Genomic DNA, 22028 nt, shown 5'->3' on the forward strand with positions numbered 1-22028 from the left:
ATATTCTGTTGATTTGGGGTGGAGAGTTCTGTAGATGTCTATTAGGTTCGCTTGGTGCAGAGCTGAGTTCAATTCCTGGATATCCTTGTTAACTTTCTGTCTTGTTAATCTGTCTAAAGTTGACAGTGGGGTGTTAAAGTCTCCCATTATTATTGTGTGGGAGTGTAAGTCTCTTTGTAGGTCTCTAAGGACTTGCTTTATGAATCTGGGTGCTCCTGTATTGGGTGCATATATATTTAAGATAGTTAGCTCTTCTTGTTGAATTGATCCCTTTACCATTATGTAATGGCCTTCTTTGTCTCTTTTGATCTTTGTTGGTTTAAAGTCTGTTTTATCAGAGACTAGGATTGCAATCCATGCCTTTTTTTATTTTCCATTTGCTTGGTAGGTCTTCCTCCATCTCTTTATTTTGAGCCTATGTGTGTCTCTGCACGTGAGATGGGTCTCCTGAATACAGCACACTGATGGGTCTTGATTCTTTATCCAATTTGCAAGTCTGTGTCTTTTAATTGGAGCATTTAGCCCATTTACATTTAAGGTTAATATTGTTATGTGTGAATTTGATCCTGTCATTATGACGTTGGCTGGTTATTTTGCTCGTTAGTTGATGCAGTTTCTTCCTAACATCGATGGTCTTTACAATTTGGCATGTTTTTGCAGTGGCTGGTACTGGTTGTTCCTTTCCATGTTTAGTGCTTCCTTCAGGAGCTCTTTTAGGGCAGCCTGGTGGTGACAAAATCTCTCAGCATTTGCTTGTCTGTAAAGGATTTTATTTCTCCTTCACTTATGAAGCTTAGTTTGGCTGGATATGAAATTCTGGGTTGAAAATTCTTTTCTTTAAGAATGTTGAATATTGGCCCCCACTCTCTTCTGGCTTGTAGAGTTTCTGCCGAGAGATCTGCTGTTAGTCTGATGGGCTTCCCTTTGTGGGTAGCCCTACCTTTCTCTCTGGCTGCCCTTAACATTTTTTCCTTCATTTCAACTTTGGTGAATCTGACAATTATGTGTCTTGGAGTGGCTCTTCTCGAGGAGTATCTTTGTGGCATTCTCTGTATTTCCTGAATCTGAGTGTTGGCCTGCCTTGCTAAATTGGGGAAGTTCTCCTGCATAATATCCTGCAGAGTGTTTTCCAACTTGGTTCCATTCTCCCCATCGCTTTCAGGTACACCAATCAGACGTAGATTTGGTCTTTTCACATAGTCCCATTTTTTTTTTTTTTTTTTTGAGACAGAGTCTTGCTCTATCGTCCAGGCTGGAGTGCAGTGGCATGAACTGGGCTCACTGCAAGCTCTGCCTCCTGGGTTCACGCCGTTCTTCTGCCTCAGTCTCTCGAGTAGCTGGGACTACAGGCGCCCGCCACCACGCCCAGCTAATTTTTTTGTATTTTCAGTAGGGACAGGGTTTCGCCGTGTTAGCCAGGATGGTCTCGATCTCCTGACCTCCTGATCTGCGTGCCTTGGCCTCCCAAAGTGCTGGGATTACAGGCGTGAGCCACCGTGCCCAGCCTATAGTCCCATATTTCTTGGAGGCTTTGTTCGTTTCTTTTACTCTTTTTTCTCTAAACTTCTCTTCTTGCTTCATTTCATTCATTTGATCTTCATTCACTGATACCCTTTCTTCCAGTTGATCGAATCGGCTACTGAAGCTTGTGCATTCGTCACGTAGTTCTTGTGCCATGGTTTTCAGCTCCATCAGGTCATTTAAGGACTTCTCTACACTGGTTATTCTAGTTAGCCATTCATCTAATCTTTTTTCAAGATTTTTAGCTTCTTTGCGATGGGTTCAAACTTCCTCCTTTAGCTCAGAGAAGTTTGATCGTCTGAAGCCTTCTTCTCAACTCATCAAAGTCATTCTCCGTCTAGCTTTGTTCCGTTGCTGGCGAGGAGCTGCGTTCTTTTGGAGGGGGAGAGGCACTCTGATTTTTAGAATTTTCATCTTTTCTGCTCTGTTTTTTCTCCATCTTTGTGATTTTATCTAGCTTTGGTCTTTGATGATGGTGATGTACAGAAGGGGTTTTGGTGTGGATGTCCTTTCTGTTTGTTAGTTTTCCTTCTAACAGTCAGGACCCTCAGCTGCACGTCTGTTGGAGTTTGCTGGAGGTCCAGTCCAGACACTGTTTGCCTGAGTATCAGCAGCGGAGGCTGCAGAACAGTGAATACTGCTGAACAGCCAATGTTGCTGCCTGATTGTTCCTCTGGAAACTTCATCTCAGAGGGGTACCCGGCCATGTGAGATGTCAGTCTGCCCCTACTGGAGGGTGTCTCCCAGTTAGGCTACTCAGGGGTCAGGGACCCACTTGAGGGGGCAGTCTGTCCATTCTCAGATCTCAAGCTGCATGATGGGAGAACCACCACTCTTCAAAACTGTCAGACAGGGACATTTAAGTCTGCAGAGGTTTCTGCTGCCTTTTGTTTGGCTTTGCCCTGCCCCCAGAGGTGGAGTCTACAGAGGCAGGCAGGCCTCCTTGAGCTGTGGTGTGCCCCACCCAGTTCGAGCTTCCTGGCGGTTTTGTTTACCTACTCAAGCCTCAGCAATGGCGGGCACCCCTCCCTCAGCCTCGCTGCTGCCTTGCAGTTCGATCTGAGACTGCTGTGCTAGCAATGAGCGAGGCTCCGTGGGCGTGGGACCCTCCAAGCCAGGCGTGGGATATGATCTCCTGTGTGCCGTTTGCTAAGACCGTTGGAAAAGCGCAGTATTAGGGTGGGGGTGACCCGATTTTCCAGGTGTCTGCTTTTTATTTTTAATGAACTTGTTGTATGTTTTTTGATTTGAGGTTATCATGAGGGCTGCAAATAATATCTTATATCCATTGTTTTAAACTGATGACATGTTAACACTGATTGCATAAACAAAGAAGCAAGCAAAGAGAAAACTGATAAAAACTCTATACTTTAACTTCATCCGCCTACTCTTTAACTTTTGTTATTTCTATTTATATCTTATCATATCCTGTTATCTATGTTTTAAAAAGTTGTAGTTATTTTTGATCAGTTGATCTTTTAGTCTTCTACTCAGGATATGAGTAGTTTCCACATCATACACATCATAATGACAGTGTTATAATATTCTTTTTTTCTGTGTATTTTGAGGTGTTTTGTTTTGTTTTAACATGGAGTCTCCCTCTGTCACTCAGGAGTACAGTGGCACCATCTTAGCTCACTGCAACGTCTGCCTCCCTGGTTCAAGCAATTCTTCTGCCTCAGCCTTCCAAGTAGCTGAGATTACAGGCTGATTTTTGTATTTTTAGTAGAGATGGGGTTTCTCCATGTTGGTCAGGCTGGTCTTGAACTCCTGACCTCAGGTGATCTGCCCGCCTGGGCCTGATCCCAAGTGCTGGGATTACAGGCGTGAGCCACCATGCCTGGCCTGTACTTTGAGTTTTATAACTTCAGATGATTTCTTACTGCTCATTAATGTCTTTTCAGATTATTATTCTTTCATATTGAAGAACTCTTTTTAGCATTTCTTGACGGACGAGTCTGGTGTTGATAAAATCCCCCAGCTTTTGTTTGTGAAAATCTTTATTTTATATAGACATACTATTCTAGGGTAAAAGTTTTTTTCCTTTAGCACTTCAAATATGTCATACCCTCTCACCCGGCCTCTCACCCGAAAATCTAAGATTTCCACTGAAAAGTCTGCTGCCAGATGTACTGGAGCTCCTTTGTACATTATTTGTTTCTTTTCTCTTACTGCTTTTAGGGTCCTTTCTTTAACCTTGACCCTTGGTAATTTGATTATTAAATGCCTTGAGGTTATCTTTTTTGGGTTAAATGTGCTTGGTGTTCTATAACCTTCTTATACTTGAATATTGACGTATTTCTCTAGGCTTGGGAAGTTCTCTGTCATTATCCCTTTGAATAACCTTTCTACCCCTATTTCTTTCTCTACCTCCTCTTTAAGGCCAGCAACTCTAAGAAGATTTGCCCTTTTGAGGCTATTTTCTAGATCTTGTAGACAGGCTGCATTCTCTTAAATTCTTTTTTTTCTTTTGTCTTTGACTGTGTTTTCAAATAGCCTGTCTTCAAGCTCACTAGTTTTTTCTTCTGCTTGATCAATTCTGGTATTAAGAGACTCTGATGCATTCTTTAGTATGTCAGTTGCATTTTTCAACTCCAGAATTTCTGCTTCATCCTTTTTAATTATTTCAATCTTTTTGTTAAATTTATCTGATATGATTCTGAGTTCCTTCTCTACTATCTTGGAAATTTCATTGAGTTTCCTCAACACAGCTATTTTGAATTCTCTATCTGAAAGGTCTTTGTTTTTCTGGGGTTAGCCCCTTGTGTCTTATTTAGTTCATTTGGTGAGGTGATGTTTTCCTGGATAGTTTTAATGCTTGTGAATGTTCTTCAGTGTTTGGGCATTAAAGAGTTAGGTATTTATTGCAGTCCTGAAAAGGTATTTATTGCAGTTTCCCAACTGTAAAGTTGGGAAAACTTTACTGGTATTCAAAGAGACTTGGGTGTTGTGATCTACATTTTTGGTCACTGCAGCCATATCTACATTTAGGGGGAACTTCAAGCCCAGTAATGCTGTGGCTGTCACAGACTTGTAGAGGTATTGCCTTGGTGGTCTTGGGTACAATTCAGAAGATTTCTCTGGATTACCAGGGAGAGACTCTTGTTCTTTTCTCTTACTTACTTCCAAATAAATAGACTCACTCTCTTTGGGCTGAGCTGCCTGGAGCAGGAGGGGTGGTACAAGCTCCCCTGTGGCCACCACTACTGGGACTGTGCCGGGTCAGACCTGAAGCCATCAGAGCACTGGATCTCAACCAAGGCTCACTGTAACTGTTACCTGACTACTGCTTATGTTCACTCAATGCCTAGGGCTCTACAGTCAGGTAGTGGTGAAGCCAGCCTGGTTTGTGTCTTTCTCTTCAGGGTGGTGAGCTCCCCCTGGCTCCAGGTGGGTCTAGAGATATTGTCTGGGAGCCAGGGTCTGGAGTTAGAAATCTTAGGAATCTACCTGCTACTCTATTCTACTGCAGCTGAGCTGGCACCCGAGCCACAAGATAAAGTCCTTCCCACTCTTCTGTACCCTTTCCTCAAGCAGAAGGGTCTCTCCCCATGGTCACCACCACCACAGGCCCATGGAGAGCACTGCCAGGCCACTACTGATGTTCATGTAAGGCCCAAGGGCTCTTTAGTCAGCTTCTGGTGAATGCTTATATGCCTGGGATTCACCCTTCAGGGCTGTGGGTTCCCCTCTGGCCCAGGGCTGGTTCAGAAGTGCTAACCAAGAGCCAAGGCTGGGAATCAGGGTCCCCAAAAGCCCACTTTGTGCTCTACCTCACTGTGGCTGAGCTGGTACCTAAGCTGCAAGACAAAGTCCCCTTTACTCTTCCCTTTGCTGTTCTCAAGCAGAAGGAATCTCTCACCACAGCCACCCCATCTATGCATGTGCTGAGTCACATGTGAAGCCAGCACATCTCAGAGTCTCACCAAAAGCTCATGGTATGTACTACCTGTCTACTGCTATTGATTATTCAGTGCCCAAGGGCTCTTTAGTCAGCAAGTCATGGGTCCTGCGAGGACTAGGTCCTTCCCTTCCTGACAGTAGGTTCCCCTTCTGGCCCAGAGTGGGTCTAAAAGTGTTGTCCAGGAGGTAGGGCCCAGAATGAGGACGTTATGACCCTGCCTAGTGCCCTATTCTACTGTGGCTGAGCTGGTATCCAAGTTGCAGGACAAAACCCCTCTCCTCTCCTCAAGTGGAATGAAAAAGTCTTTTTCAGAGTTGCAAGCTGTTCTGCCTGGGGTTGGTGGGAGAGTTGGAACAAGCACTTGTTTGGCTACCCCGACTGGTGTCTCCCTAGGTCATGTGTTCCCCGAGTCCACGGGCTTTGAGCCCAGCACAGCACTCAGACTTGTCTAGGAGTTGCAGTACTTGTGGCCTAGACTGCCCTTCAAGGTTTTTTAGACCCATAGAGCACTTTAGTCCGTGGTGGCGAGGCTTACCAGAACTCAGGTTCTGACCACTGGGATGGATGATTCCCCTCTTGCTAGGGCTTTTCTAAATGTCTCCATGGGCGACGCCCAAGTTTTGCCCAGTGTTGCTTTCTGCTGTGACAGGGCAGCACCAAGTTCCAATGCAAAGTCCCACAATCACTGTGTTCTCCCTCCCCAAGTTGCACAGATTCTCTCTCCATGCCATGTGGCCACTAACAGGAGAGAGGGGAAGGGTAGCTTTGGCAACTTAAGCCAAACTACCCTCTTTGCTGCTGCTTTCGGTGCTATGAGGTTAAAACCAAGTACTATGATTGCTCATCCGATTTTGGTTCTTGTGAATGTGCAATTTTGTGTAGATAGTTGTTAAAGTTGGTATTCCTGTGAGAAAGATGATAGGTGGAGGCTTCTATTTAGCTATGTTGCTTTGCCTCTTTGTATGCCTTCATTTTTAATTATTCCAGAGTGCTTTATTGGGTGTGTCTCACGATTTCCTTAGAAGTTCCACTATTGAATAACACTTCCATTGTTTGATTTATAGCTATTATAAACAAGCCTGAGACGATTAAAGGTAAATTCAGGCATTCCTGCTTGATTATTTTCTTAGGATAAATCCTAGAAATGAAATTCTTTGATCGAAAAGTATTCTTGTTTTTAGGGATTTTAATATATTAATGGATTTTGTCAATTCTTTCCCCCATCCCAATTGCATTGCTCTTTCACTTTCATCACCCAGTAAAAGAGTGCTTGTTTCCCCAAATACATAGCAATGTTGGATCAGTGACATTGAGTGGTCACTCAAATTTTTACCCATGTGTTAAGTAAAATTAAAAAAAAATAAAAATAATAAATTTATATTTTATTCTTTTAATTTGCATTTCTTTGTTTACTATCAAAGTAGTACTTTTCTCAGTTGTGTTTACTAGTCATTTGTATGTCTTCCTTTGGGAAGTGACTATGCCCATTTTCCATTTTTTTTAAATTAATTCATTTTAAATTTTATTTTATTGTAGTTTCAGTGGGTACATGTAGATGTTTGTTACATGGATATATTATGTAACAGCCGAGTTGGGCTTCTAGTGTACCCATTACGCAAATAGTGACCATTGTTCCCAATAGGAAATTTTTTAACCCTTACCCTCCTCTCAGCCTCCCTCACTTTTGGAGTCCCCATTGTCTATTGTTTCCACTTTTATGTTCATGTGTACCCATTGTTTAGCTCCCACTTGAGAGCAGGTGGCATTTTGCTTTCTGCTTCTGAGTTATTTCATGTAGGATAATGGCCTCCAGCTCCATCCATGTTGCTGTAAAAAACATGATTTTTTTATGGCTGCATAGTATTCCATGGTGTATATACCACATTTTCTTTATCCAATCACCTACCGATGGACACTTAGGTTGAGTCTATGACTTTGCTATTGTGAATAGTGTTTTGACAAACTTATGAGTGCAATTGTGTTTTCTTTGTATAGTAATTTCTTTTCCTTTGGGTAGATACCCAGTAATAGGATTGCTGGGTTGAACGGTAGTTCTGTTTTTTTTTTTTTTTTTTTTTTTTTTTGAGATGGAGTCTTGCTCTGTCGCCCAGGCTGGAGAACCATGGCGTGATCTTGGCTCACTGCAACCTCCACCTCCTGGGTTCAAGCGATTCTCCTGCCTCAGCCTCCCAAGTAGCTGGGACTACAGGCACGTGCCACCATGCCTGGCTAATTTTTTGTATTTTTAGTGCAGACGGGGTTTCACCATGTTAGCCAGGATGTTTTTGATCTCCTGACCTCATGATCTGCCTGCTTGGCCTCCCAAAGTGCTGGGATTACAGGCGTGAGCCACTGTGCCTGGCTAGTTCTATTTTTAGTTCTATGAGAAATGTCCATTCTGTTTTCCATAGAGATAAAACTAATTTACATTTCTACTAACAGCTTATAAGTATACTCTTTTCTGTGCATCCACAGCAACATCTGTTGTTTCTTGATTTCATAATAATGGCCATTCTGACTGGTATAAGATGATACCTCATTGTGGTTTTAATTTGCATTTTTCTGATGATTAGTGGTGAGCATTTTTTCATATGTTTGTTGGCCACTTGTATGTCTTCTTTTAAGAAATGTCTATGCATGTCCTTTACCCACTTTTTAATGGGGTTGCTTTTTTCTTGTGTTGTTTGTGTTCCTTATAGATTCTGGATATTAGTCCTTTGTCAGAGGCATAATTTGGAAATATTTTTTTCCATTCTGTAGGTTGCCTGTTTACTCTGTTGATTTTTTTTTCTTTTTTTTTTGCTATGTAGAAGCTTTCAAGTTTAATTAAGTACCATTTGTTTATTTTTGTTTTTCTTGCATTTTGCTTTTGAAGCCTTATTCATAAATTTTTCATTTTCTTTTTGGTTATAAGTGCTTTTTATATGTTAAAAATATGAACTGTTTGTCATAGATGTTAAAACTATTTTTTCTATTTGTTGTCTTTGATTTTATGTATGATTTTTCTAACTGTACAAATGTTTAGAATTTAATGTTTTTAAACATGTCAGTTTTTCCCTTAGATTCTTCGTTTGATCTTAAGCTTATGAAGTTCTTTTCTACATTAAGAATATAAAAGCATTTACCTATATTAATTTTATATTCAATGTTTAAATCTACCTTAAATTTATTTTGGTATAAGGTTGATTTAGCCAGTCCTAATTTTTCTCCCACATTAGGCCATATTTTCTGATGCTTCAGAAATATTTAGGATTTTTAGTGGGAATAAAAAAAACAAGATGTCGTGCTTTTCAGGTAAATATGAAATATGAGCATTCATAGCTTATAAATCATGTTTTCCTGGTAGTAGTGCTGAATTCCTGAAATGTTCATCCTGTTATTGTCAGCTTTGTCACCAAGGCCATGTTTCACTGTCATCTGGAAACACTTTTCCCTTTGAGCAAAGTCTTGAGATTGGCCTTGGGGACATCATGCTTCATATAAGAATTAAATTGAAAAGTCCTTGGTACTAGTGACACAATGGAGGGAGCAGAAAATCTTTCTTCTGAGTCCCATAGAAATGAAGCAACCAAACTACACTGAACACATGTTGAAAACCTTCTAGGGAGGGGAGCCAACAAGAGTGTAGAGAGCGATGAAGGCTGTCTATGTGCTATACCCCTGCACACACCTCATTAACTATCACAGCTGCATGATGGGTGGATCTTAGCTTTCTCCATAGCCTGTATCAAGTTCAGGACGTCTGGAAATGTCACACTTGGAAGGAGATCACACAAACCCCTGCCTGATGCAATGGAGTGGTAACTTACTGTCGAAAAAATTCTCTCTTCTATCTAGCTGATTTATGCTCATTGAAATGTGTTGGGTCCCCTTCAAATTTTGTTGGGTCTCTTGAAAACAGCTGGTAATGCGGCCCACAAGATACTAGGCATTGCCCTCTAAGCTTCTCTTCTTTCACAAGTGAAGCCTCTTTTTATTTGGACAAAGTGACCTCATGCTCTGAAGCGATTATAAAAATTAACATGAGAGGGACAAACAGGATGTGGCATCAGATTTTCCAGACGTCCAGACAAAATCTTTTCTTTCTTTTCGAATCAGAGGATAATTAGAAACATAGAATGTGCCATATTTTTCCTTCTCTCTGTTTAAAATAGGACCTTGTGGATTAATTAAATTTATTATATATTCTGTTTGCAAAAGAATGTATATTTATCTCCACTTGGTATTCATTTATTAATTCAATTGATATTTATTAAACACACATTATGTACAAGGACTGAAACTAGTATTTGAGTTTCTGCCAAGTACTGCGCTAGGTGCTTTTACAGATTATTTCCTCCTTTAATCTGTGTGAGAGAGATATTACAATCATATAGCATATGAAGAAACCAAGGCCCAGAGAGGTTAAGTGATTTGTTCAAGGACTTTCAGCAGGCAAGTGTTAGACCTGGGATTCAACTGTCTATATCTTAGAGTGCATGGCCCATTTTTTCCTTCCTACTCTAGGGGTGATTCTTTTTGTTTTAAATTATCTTTTTATTTCTCTCTAATTTAACCGCCTTATTGTGAGAGAACATTGCTTATATGACATCTGTTCTTTGAATTTGTTGAGGTCTTCTTTGTTAACTTGTACATGGTATGTTTCCGTAAATATTCCATGTTTACTTGAAGAGATTGTATGTTTTCTGCTAGTGCAGAGTTATATATCCTTTAGATCAGGCATGTTAATTTGGTCATTTAAATTTTCTGTACCTTTAATAACCTTTGGTCTGCTGTATCTATCAGAGAGTGTTAAGATCACCTACCGTGATTATATATTTGCCAAATTCTTCTTGACATTCTATTGACATTCTATTAGTTTTGCTATATATATATATGTATATATGTATATATGTGTATATATATGTATATATATAAAACTATGAATTTGTATGCAACTAATAGTATAGCCTAATGTGTGTGTATATGCGTGTACATATATACATATATGTACATGTATAACTAATAGCATAGCCTAATGTGTGTGTATATGTGTGTATATATGTATATACACATATATAAATGGAAAACATAAAAACTATGAATTTGTGTGCAACTAATAGCATAGCCTAATGTGTGTGCGTGTGTGTATATGTGTGTATATATGTGTATATATGTATATATATGTATATGTATGTATATACACATATACACACATAATACACACACATTAGGCTATGCTGTTAGTTGCATACAAATTCATAGTTTTTATATTTTGCTGGTAAATTGTTCTAGTCACTATTATGTAAGGTTCCTCTTTATCCCTCTCAATGCTTTTTCTCTTAACTTCTATTTATCTTATCCAAATATTGTTATATTAGCTTTATTTTGGCTAGATATTTTCTTGGAAAAATATATATTCCTTCACCTAATTTTATGCTTTTCCATGTGATTTTGTTTCAGATATGCTTTTGGTAACCAGCTCATATTTTTATTTTAAATGCATTCAGATAAATGCTGTCTTTTAATAGCAAGTTTAATTGCAAGCACTGCTGAGGCTGGACTTATTTTTTTATACTTGATTTTGTGCTTATTCACATTCTTCTAATGTGTTCCTTTTTGCTCTTTCTCTGCCTTCAGATGGACTGATAAACTTTTCTATATTCCCTTTTCACTCCTCTTCTGGTTGGCAAGTTAAAATATTACACTTCTTTTAGTGGTTACGCCTAACATTTTAACATACATATTTAACAAAATAGTTTTCTAACAATATGGCAAGTTATATAAAATTTCTATCCTTCTGCCAGAAGTGACATGAACCTCCTTGTGCTGGAAGAACTCAGTGACTGTCATTCTGTCTTGCCATTTTGTGGAGGATTCTGGTTTTTTTCTTTTGTAGCATCTCCCTACTCGCCATCCATGGCTGCAGATCTACCCCTGTCCGCTCCCTGGCTGTCCATCCGTTTTTCTCTCTCATTTTGCGCTCACCCTTCTTGCTCACTCCTTTGCCAGGGCTCTGGCTCTGCTTGTCAGTTTGTATTTTTCTTCTGTTTTTAGTCTACAGACATGTTTGTCTTGTGTTAGAATCAGGCTGTGGCTTCTTTTTACTTTTTAAAAAAGTCTATCATTGTTATGTATTTGGAGGAGCAGAAATGTGTCAGATCAGAGCTCGCAGTAAGAGAGCTGTCCTGGCTGGAATTCTCAAGAATGATTTTTACAGTGTTCTAACTAGTTTGTAGGGGTCTCAAGAGAAGCCTCCTGATTGAAAAGTGCACGTCTTTTGTTTTTGTTTATTGATCTTATATTTGAATGACTCCCATTCTACAGTCCTTTATTTATTATATATATATATATTTTTTTTTCTGAGGCAGAGTTTTGCTCTTGTTGCACAGGCTGAAGTGCAATGGCGTGCTCTCGGCTCACTGCAACCTCCACTTCCTGGGTTCAAGCGATTCTCCTGCCTCAGCCTCCTGAGTAGCTGGGATTTACAGGCACCTGCCACCACGCCTGGCTAACGTTTTGTATTTTTAGTAGAGATGGGGTTTCATCATGTTGGCCGGTCTCGAACTCCTGACCTCAGGTGATCCACCCACCTCAGCCTCCCAAAGTGCTGGGATTACAGGCATGAGCTACCGCGCCTAGGCCAGTCCTTTATTTTTAACTATAACCAAGGGCTATTTGCTATCAGGTTAGTCCTTAGTACATAACACACTTTTGTCAATTTGTGTGATACTAGGTGGCTGTAGCCTGGCAGCTTGCAAGTGGAGGGCAGATTGCACTTCAGTCCCTGCTTGCCTCTTTGGCAGGTGCACATACACCAAATCCCCCACACAGTGGCTCTGTTTACCAGCAACCTTACTAAATGAATTACTAAGGTTAACTAATGATTGCTACTTACAAACTACAATTGGCATGTTCTTAGTATTTCCCAATGACACTTTCAGAATTCTTTCCAAAACACTTCATTGTTATGCATCACTGCAGTTTTTCCTGTTCTTGTTAATGCACTAGAGCCAGGATTTCCATGGCACTTGGTCTCTGGTCAGAGAAGTTTGATATTTCTTGTACTGTGTGTTATAAGCAGCCTCCTTTAGGTGTGGATGTCTCTCTAGATAGTAGAGGGAGCCCACATCTTTTATCATAACTTTTATCCCTGCATGTTGTATCTTAAATGTAAATCTAGGTACAAGTATCAGAGCCTTAATATTTTAATGAAAACTAATATTAGCTATCAATAATCAAAAGAATTCCAGAACACTGATAGTTATTACCAGACTTATGCTGACAAGTTATTACCAGAGTCGTGCTGCCAATCAATTATCTGAAAAGATAAAACCTTGATTTCTGGTGTTTGTCAATTTCTGTAGTGTAAAAACTAGCACCCCAGCTTGATTTCAAGCCATCTCTGCATTGATGTCACTGAACATGGAGTTGGGAAAACATACATACAATTGTCTTCAGTATAGCCCTGGATCACAATGTATGGCTATCACATAAAATAGGACGTTGATACTTTTATTTCACATTTCGTGATAATCTCGAAACTTGATTTTCAAAGTTCAAAGAATAAATAGTCCAAAAGAGTATCTAGTAGGCAAACAATGATCACAATCTTGAGGTCTGTCTGTAAATTATTTTTATTATAATTATTATTTTGAGACAGGGTCTCACTCTATTTCCAGGCTGGAGTGCAGTGATGTGATAATGGCTCACTGCAATCTTCATCTCCCAGGCTCAGGTGATCCTCCCACCTCAGCCTCTTGGGCAGCTGGACTACAGGTGTGCGCCACCATGCCCAGCCGATTTTTATATTTTTTGTAGGGACAGGGTTTCACCATGTTGCCCAGGCTTGTCTTGAACTCTTGGCCGCAAGTGATCTGCTTACCTTTGCCACCGGGAGTGCTGGGATTACAGCCATGAGCCACCATATCCAGCCTGTATGTTATTTTATGTGCAGTCTATGAAGATGAATGGCTCCTACTCCAGGGATGTTATTTTTTATTTTTTTGAGACAAGAGTTTTGCTCTTGTAGCCCAGACTGGTGTCCAATGGCGCGATCTCGGCTCACTGCAAACTCCACCTCCGGGTTCGAGTGAATTTCCTGCCTCAGCCTCCCAAGTAGCTGGGATTACAGGCACCCACCAACACACCTGGCTAATTGTGTGTGTGTGTGTGTGTGTGTGTGTGTGTGTGTGTGTGTGTGTGTGTTTAGTAGAGACGAGGTTTTACCACGTTGGCCAGGTTGGTCTTGAATTCCTGGCCTCAGGTGATCCTCCTGCCTCAGCCTTCCAAAGTGCTGGGATTACAGGCGTGAGCCACTGTGCCCGGCCCAGGGATGTTATTTTGAAAAGGATACCTTTTATTTAGAAAATAGTAAGTGGTTTTCTTAATAAAGATATCACTGTGGGCACTTGCATATTTTCCATCTTTTCAATGTGCAATGTCCTTTTTCTACTGGAATTTTGGTTATCTTTGCTACTTCCAGCTGGTATTTGCCTTTCAAGAACTGTGGTGCCAACCAAGTATATCTCATTTGTATGCTTCATATCTTGAGTATCACATTCACTCTTTGTAATCTGGAATAATACTTTGGACCTCCATGGCAGCTTTAATTTATCAGTGTATTTTTTCTGTAGTTACGATGGAATGATACATTTTACTTTTTTTCTTTTCATTTGAGAATGTGATGTTTTCCTGAACATTAAATTGATATTGTTGACAGTATTTTGTGTTATTTGACAAAGCAATAGCCTGGGAGCATGACCCAGCCTCTCATTGACTCTTTTGAGTTTTATATTTCTAATAACAATTTGGAGAAAGAAATGTAAATTCTTTTCCATCTGCTTTCCTTTAGCATGTTATTGCTGTTTACTTGAAAGGAGTAGGTAACTGGTACACATGCATTTTTACTGAACATATTTGTGAACTCATCTTTTATAATTTTATCTTGAAGATTTTAATAATTTGCTTCCACAGTTACCTTTCTCCCCCACCTCCTTTTTAATAGGTTTCCACAGTGACTGCCCTGGGGGGCTTAATTGTTTTCCTGTGTTGCAATGTTCCAGATTGAATTATGCTAAAAATATAAATATGGAATTTGCCTTTAAGCAAAGGTAAACCAGCTCCCAAATAGCAATGGTTTGTTTAAATTTCAGTGTTGACAGATGACAAATATTTTCAATGATCCCAAATACCACACTTCATACAATACACATATTCTATGAAGAATCAGAATCTAACTCAACATTTTTCCAAATGGTGGTCTTCAAAATGTTCATTTAGGGACTTCAATAGCTATAGGAAGAAAAATTTGCTCCATGATCAAATATATTTGAGAAATGCAGCATACTCTGTTTTCTTTTGAAAAGGTACAACACTTGTTTACCCACTAAAGTCAGTAGTCCAGTAGTTTTTAAAAAGCTGACAAATCCTCTCCTCTCTCTCTCTCTCTCTCACACACACACACCCACACCCACACACACACAACTTATTTGACCCAGTGTTTAGCAAATATTTAAGAAAATTTGTTTCCACACCATATCCATAAATACCATTTGAAAGAATGTTCTGTGTAATACCAGTTTGGGAAATTTGCTGTAAACTCATTGACTCGCGATGACCATATGTGGACTCTTGTAGGTTTCATTGTTGTATTCATGATGGGAATGTGCAGCATTTTAATACTATTTAAGCAACAGACTCTAAAACTCATTCTAAGAGTAAATAAAATTATTCTTGGATTCATCCATGTACATAAATATGATTGTGTTTCCTGAAAGAAAATTTGAGGGCCATTTTACTTCTGTTAACTTGTCACACATATGTCAGAGGAGAAAGTTTGGCATATAGATTTATCTTTTAATCAGTAAGAATTGTGGCAGTATGTCAGGAAGTCTTATCCTTATCATCGCATATTGTTGGTTATCAATGAAGTTGTAAGTATTGCAACTCTGTATGTTCAACTATGCAGTGTTTTAGAGAAGACTTGGTGGAGCAGTTATAGCTTGTGAATAAACTATTCAGAAGACTGGAAATGTCTTATTAAAGGGAAGAAATTCTTTGGGAGCTAAAACATCTTTCATGATCGTTATCTGATAAAAAATAAATCAAAGATTACAGCTTGTGTAATATGGAGAAAGCCAGAAATATCACTTAAACTAATTTAATCATTTTAATGCCAAAGCAAAAGATAGTCTTTCAAAGAAATTTTGATAATAACAGAAAAGTAGACAAAAAATAAAATCCACCCACAGTTATATCACCTAAATATAAACATTGCTAATACTTTAGGGGTACTTCCTTTCAGCCCTTTTTTGTACATTAGCTTTTTTTGTGTGTTTGTTTTGCTTTGCTTTGTTTTTAAACAGAGTACAGAGACATATTTACTGTGAAAGTCATAGATCTGCAACTTCAGTGCCCCTCACTTGCAAAAAACCCTCTTAAGGCTCGGGAGAGACACTAACAATGTATTATCATGGTCACATGTTTTTATAAACTTTGCAGAAGTAAGGTCAATTAACTGAACTTGTTAAGACTGCTGTCTTTATCCACTCAGACTTTCATCCGTTATGCTTCTTCTCACATCAGGTGATAATGAAGTGGCAGCAGGCATTTTGGGTATCTGGCTAAGAGAAGATGAGTTGTGGATGCATTTCGGTAGGTTTTGTTTAAATGGTTCACAGTCGCTTCTGTGGAAATGACATCCAAGAAGACTTCTTTCTGCTGACCTGGCTAGTGTTCTGACTTGATGTTGCAGGGCCAGAAGTTGTATTGCAGTATGCACATGTCCTTTGATGCCTGGCACAGAAAATTGTGAGTAGCAAACAAGATCTGATGTTTTTGGAACCAAAAGTTAACATGGGGAAAAGTCTTTCGGTCAGCCAACATGAACAATTGTAAGTGCATGATTCAATTCTTATTTATGCCTAGTCAAATCGTCAGAGAACTGCAGAGAATTGCAATTCACCAGAATTATAATGACACTGAATATGTAATTCAAAATTCTGTCATTTTCACTTAAAAATTATATCACTAGAATTTTCCATGTTAAAGTGGCCTTTATAAATCTTTTATATGCTGCCATAATATTGAATTTGGCTTAAGTCAGCTCAGAGTTTTTTGTTGATATCCTATCTGTGTGATGAACTGTACTCCACAACATAATTCTATTCTGGACCAACTCTAACACAACTTTTCCTCTCTTGGTGCACTTTCTCTGGCTTTGCTTTTATCTCTCAAGTTCAATGATTCCCTTTTCCTAGAATACCTTTCCTTTCTGTTTCTGCCTGGTAAATTACTCTCTGTCTTTTAAGATCTAGCTCATCTCTCATCCTTTTGATCCACAAGGCTTCCTTGACTCCATGAATATTAGTGTTCCCATAACACGCATCTGTGATTGCCCTCGTAGTGCATGATGATTTTAATTTATCCATGAGTCTGACTCTCCAGTTTGTGAGTACATAAGTGAAAAAAAAAATCTTCTCTTATGCTTCACTCCACTGAAAATGTTGCCTTCCACACTGCCTGAAATATAGGGTTATAATAAAATTTTATTTAAACAAAGAAGAGGGAAAGCACCACATAAATATTACAGTTGTGTCCAAGAATATATTAAACAGCAACCATCTTCTAATAATAAGAACTTTTTTTTTTTTTTTAATTAGGCGGAGTCTTGCTTTGTCACCTAGGCTGGAGTGCAGTGGCATGATCTTGGCTCATTGCAACCTCTGCCTCCCAGGTTGAAGAGATTCTCGTGCCTCAGCCTCCCAAGTAGCTGGAATTACAGGTGTGTGCCACCACACCTGGCTAACTTTTGTATTTTTGGTAGAGACAGGGTTTTGCCATGTTGGCTAGGCTGGTCTCGAACTCCTGGTCTCAAGCAAGGAGGCCTGCCTCGGCCTCCCAAAATGCTTGAATTACAGGCATGAGCCACTGCACCTGGCCTAATAATAGGAACATTTTAAAGATCTTACCTTGTTCTTATTTGGATAAAGATTAATTGTAAACCCTATTTTACTCTACAATTATTTCAAAGTTTCTTAGAAGAAATATAAAAGAGAAAAATATATGTTTCAAAATAACAAAAATTAGTCAGTATATTAATTTTGTTAGATTTGGCTACAAATTTCTCTTTGTCTAAACCAAATAATGATGGCTTAGACAAGATATGTTTACTTTTTGCTAAGTTCTGGTTGGCATCAGAGACCCAGGCTCTTTCTATCTGTTGTTTTACGCTTATATGCTTATGTGGCTTTCATTCCTGAGGTCACCTTATGGTCTAAGATGGCTTTTTTTTTTTTGCTTTTTCCAGCAATCATGTCCCAGGTAGTAGGAAGGAGAAAAGGGGAGGAAAAGCTACGCTGTCCCTGTAAGTGCACTTTTCAGACTTAGTTCACATTTATTTATTTATTCCAGTTGCACTTCAGTGACCAGTATTTAAATATGTGGCCGTGTCCAGCTGCAATAAAAACTAGAAACAATAGTCTTTGTTCTAGACAACTGGGTACAATTTGGGGGTTCTTTTCCTGAGGAGGAAGGGAAGAGTGAATACTGGAGGACAAATAGGCTGTTTGCATTTATGATTGGGAATTTTACTGATACATCTTCAAGCTTACTGATTCTTTTCTTGGGCTGTGTCCTGTCTATTGATAAGCCCATCACTTCATTTCTGCTATAGTATTTTTTATTTTTAGCATTTTTTAATTCTTAGAGTTTTCATCTTGCTTATACTATTCATCTGTTCTTGCATGTTGTCCACTTTTTCCATTAGAGCCTTTAAAATATTAATGATAGTTTTTAAAAAAATTCCTGGTTTGGATAATTCTAAAATATCTGCCTATCTGAATCTGATGTGATGCTTGCTTTGTTTCTTTAGACTGTGTTTTTCTTGCCTTTTTGTATGCCTTGTAATTTTTGTTTGAAAACTTGAAATCATATATTGAGTAATAACAACTGAGTTAAGTAAACCTTTCATGTGAAATTTTATATTAACCTGGCTAGAAGTTGTGTTGCATTTAATATTGCTGTAGCTGTAGGTTTCAGAGGTTTCATTTTCCTCTAATGTCCTCATTTTGGCTCCTCTCTTGTGTTTGATATTCCCTGAAAACTCCCTAAATAGGGTTGTGTCTTGTAGCTCTTTTAGCTGTAACCCATTTTTATTATACTGGAGTCCTGTTGATATAGTGGTAAGGTGAGGGGTGAAAGGTAATGTTCTATAATCCTATCACTAAGCATCACTCTTTTATTGGGCCTGTGTCCCTGGACTGTGAACTTCACAAATGTTTCTCAACATTTTTTACCCTTAGGTGAGACAAAGAGACTAGAAGGGGTAGAGTCAGCTAATTTCTCTCCTCCTACCACTGATGAGGTTTTGGTGAATTCTCTTCCCTTGCTCAGTAAGTCATTATTATGGGGAATGCTTTGGGTTTATTCAAAATGTTTTACTTTTCCTTTCTCCCTGACAGAAACAAAAGCTTTACTTGACTCTTTACTATGAAAGCCTGGTTGGGTTCCTGAAAGTAATACTCATAAAAGTGTAGGGTCCCCTATGACTGCAGCCCTCAGGAGTTTCTCATTGTTAACAGTAATCTAAACTCTGCCCCCCATGATTTGTCAAAGTTCCTATTTAAATGTTCCCACCAGTTTATGGCTCCAACTGCTGTTGCTTCAGGTAAGTTGATCTTGATTGTGATTCTCTCTGTTCACCTGTGTCTTGTAATTTCAAGTGGTGGTTTTTCATGTGACCTCAGTTCTATAGTGGGTCCAAGAACAGTTGTTAATATTCAGTTTGCTCAGCTTTTTCTTGTTGTAGAGGTGGGAGTGATGACTTCTGAACTATTTTTTTTTTTTTGAGACTGAAGTGTCTTGCTCTGTCACCCAGGCTGGAGTGTAGTGGCATGATCTCAGAGAATAGGGTGAAGTAGTTCTCCATTTAATTTTTTTATATAGATAATTGTCCCAACACCATTTATTAAATATTCCTCCTTTTTTCCATTGATATTTCTTATATGTCTTACCACGTTCTATATAGTTGGTTTGTTTCTGGTCTCTTTATTCTGCTTTATTAACTATTTATCTACATCTGGCCAGTAACACACTTTTAAAAATTACTGTATCTGTTAAGGTCAACCCTCTCACCTAATTCTTCTTTAACACTATTAAAGAAGAAATCTTGGCCTTTTGCAATAAGGATTAATTTATGTCTATTTATCTTCCTTGCATTTAAGAGGAGTTTTCAGTCTTTTGCAATAATGTTTTTCTTTAATTTTGGAAATTTTTCTATCATTATTTCTTTGAATATTTCCTCATAAACTTTTTTTCTCAACCTTTCTCCCTGTTTGCTAGTTAGGTTATTATTTCTACATTGTCATTATTGTTGATATTTATATTATATAATGTAACAATAATTTTCACATGTATTTACACTTACTTTTACATTTATATTGATTTAGTAGTCACTGCCATACTTTATAATGATGTTCTTTATTATTTTCTTGGATGGCTGCAATTTGTACCATAATACTTCTTCCTAGAAAGGTTTATGAAACTGTCTTGTATTAAATTGTTTTCCTGGGACTTGAAAATTAATCATCATTTAAATTAATCAACAATTAAATTTATTTAAATTAATCATTAATTAATTAGTTACTTAAACTGCTGTTATGGGAGACTTCTATTTTATCTTTGAATTTTTCTGTTTGACTTTTTTTTAAATCTTCTTCAGAATACAGTGAGTGCTCTTCTTTAACTGTCTTCCATAATTAACATTTATCCTTTGTTAATTAACAAAACTAGTTTTTTCTTTCAATATGCTCAATTTTCTTAAGCTTTCTTCTACATGCCTTTGACGTTTTAGTAATTTCTGTGTCTAATGTGACTTTCACGTTTTTATGCTTTTATTTTCTCTATCACTTCATGTCCTTTATAAAAAAAAAAGTCATTTCCCCTTGAGCCTTTATGCTTTTTCTTTCTGCTCTCCTTTTTTTTCTCCCCAGTGAGGCCATGCTTCATTTAATTTCTTTGATTTTCATTAAGATGTTTGATTATAATCTGAAACTGATTTTACCATAATTTTCTGATGTATATTCTTTATTGACCTTGTTTCATTATGTTACTTTTCTCTCTGTTCCTTTAAGTATGTTTACATAAATTGCATGATTTTGCCCCTTATTGAATGCTGGAAGTTTTCATGCACCAGCTGTTGGTAGAAAAAAAGTGTAGGGAGAAGCTGAGATAAGCTGGGATATTAGGAGAATTTGCTAAATGGCCTCTGAATACCTTGTCACAGCATCCTGCTGGGTTGGTATGATTCTGTTCCCTAATAAGGAAAAATAATTCTGGCTCTTTGGTCACATACATTGGTTGACAATTTACATTTTATTTACCTTCACTTATCCAAGGTCACAGCTCTGCATGTCATCCAGGTTTATTGTAAATCCAGCCTCAGTCACACCCTATTTCTTGCAAAATTAACTGCTCTCCCTGTCTGTGGGAAGCTCCCTCTACTTGCCCACACATCCTGACCTTTTTCTGCCAGTTAAGGCATTTCAGTTTACCCCTCCAGTGGGCCATCTAGTCTGGAGAAGTTCATGTTAGTTCAAGGTTTGCAGAGCTCAAGTTTCTCTTTCTGAATCCTCCCTTCCCTGTGCACTATTTCCAGTGCAGTCAGCAGCCCTTCTTTATAGACTGTGTTTTCCTTGTTAGTTTAAAGGAAAAGAGGGAATAGATGTGTCTTGTCGGTACTATCTTAAATAAGGAATTAACATAATACATTGTTGATAAAAATAGTCAAGTTTGCCAACCATCAGTCAACAGTATTACATAGGTTAACTGATGACAGTACTTAAATAACCAGATGTACTCTTTTTTTTTCCTTACCACTTTAAAGTTTGGATTTTTTTTTCTCTTCTAATTAAATCCAACAGGTCAAAACCTAATATTAGAATTGATCAGCAAAGCTAATGCTTTATGGTGTGTCTAACGCCTACATCCGAAGAGCCTGCATCTTAACAATTCCCTTGCTTTTTTCAGGAAAATTTTTGTTTTTATTCCAAAGACTAAATGTAAATATTAAAATTATTTTTCTTGGATTTACCTACACAGAAATAAATTGTTAGACTAAGACCTGAGTTCTGTCTAAATAATAAAAACTAATTGATATGGGGCTTTGATGCTACCTGTAGGTCTATTTAAAACATTGACCTGAAAATAAATGACTCTAAATGTTTATTTCTTCACCAATCATCAGAACCATCCAGGCTCTAGAGAATTAAATAATGTAAAAGTGGCACATTTTATAACAGCTAGTGGGATTTTTATTGACACCTTCACATGATCAATTCATGGTTGTCACCTTGCTTAAGTTGATCAACCTAATGTGTACGTGCAATGTTATAATTACCTTTCCTTTTGACAAGGATGCATTAAGTGTGGCTGTAATATGGGAACTCCTTTCAGCTTTCATTAACTCAATATAAATCCAAAGCTTGCAGATTCAGCAGGGTTGTCTATAGTGGCTTAATTGGAATTGCTGGACAAGAACATTGATTCTGCTTCACTCAGGTAAAGATGAAAGTAACTGCAACAATGGATATTGCATTTGAAGGTCATTGAGTTGTAGTCAGGC

General features: G+C 38.3%; 1 long non-coding RNA gene across 2 annotated transcripts in view; it reads left to right on the plus strand.

The window, feature by feature from the left end:
* LOC129044090 (uncharacterized) overlaps window positions 1-16935 on the plus strand; it is a 137912-nt gene extending 120977 nt beyond the window's left edge. For both annotated transcript variants that reach the window (XR_008504604.1, XR_008504605.1), the window contains 2 exons: window positions 15992-16060; window positions 16161-16935. This is a non-coding gene — a long non-coding RNA (uncharacterized LOC129044090). The remainder of the gene's footprint in view (window positions 1-15991; window positions 16061-16160) is intronic.
* The last annotated feature ends 5093 nt before the right edge of the window (window positions 16936-22028 follow it).

This window comes from Pongo pygmaeus, chromosome 13, assembly GCF_028885625.2.
Source record: "Pongo pygmaeus isolate AG05252 chromosome 13, NHGRI_mPonPyg2-v2.0_pri, whole genome shotgun sequence".
NCBI lineage: Eukaryota > Metazoa > Chordata > Mammalia > Primates > Hominidae > Pongo > Pongo pygmaeus.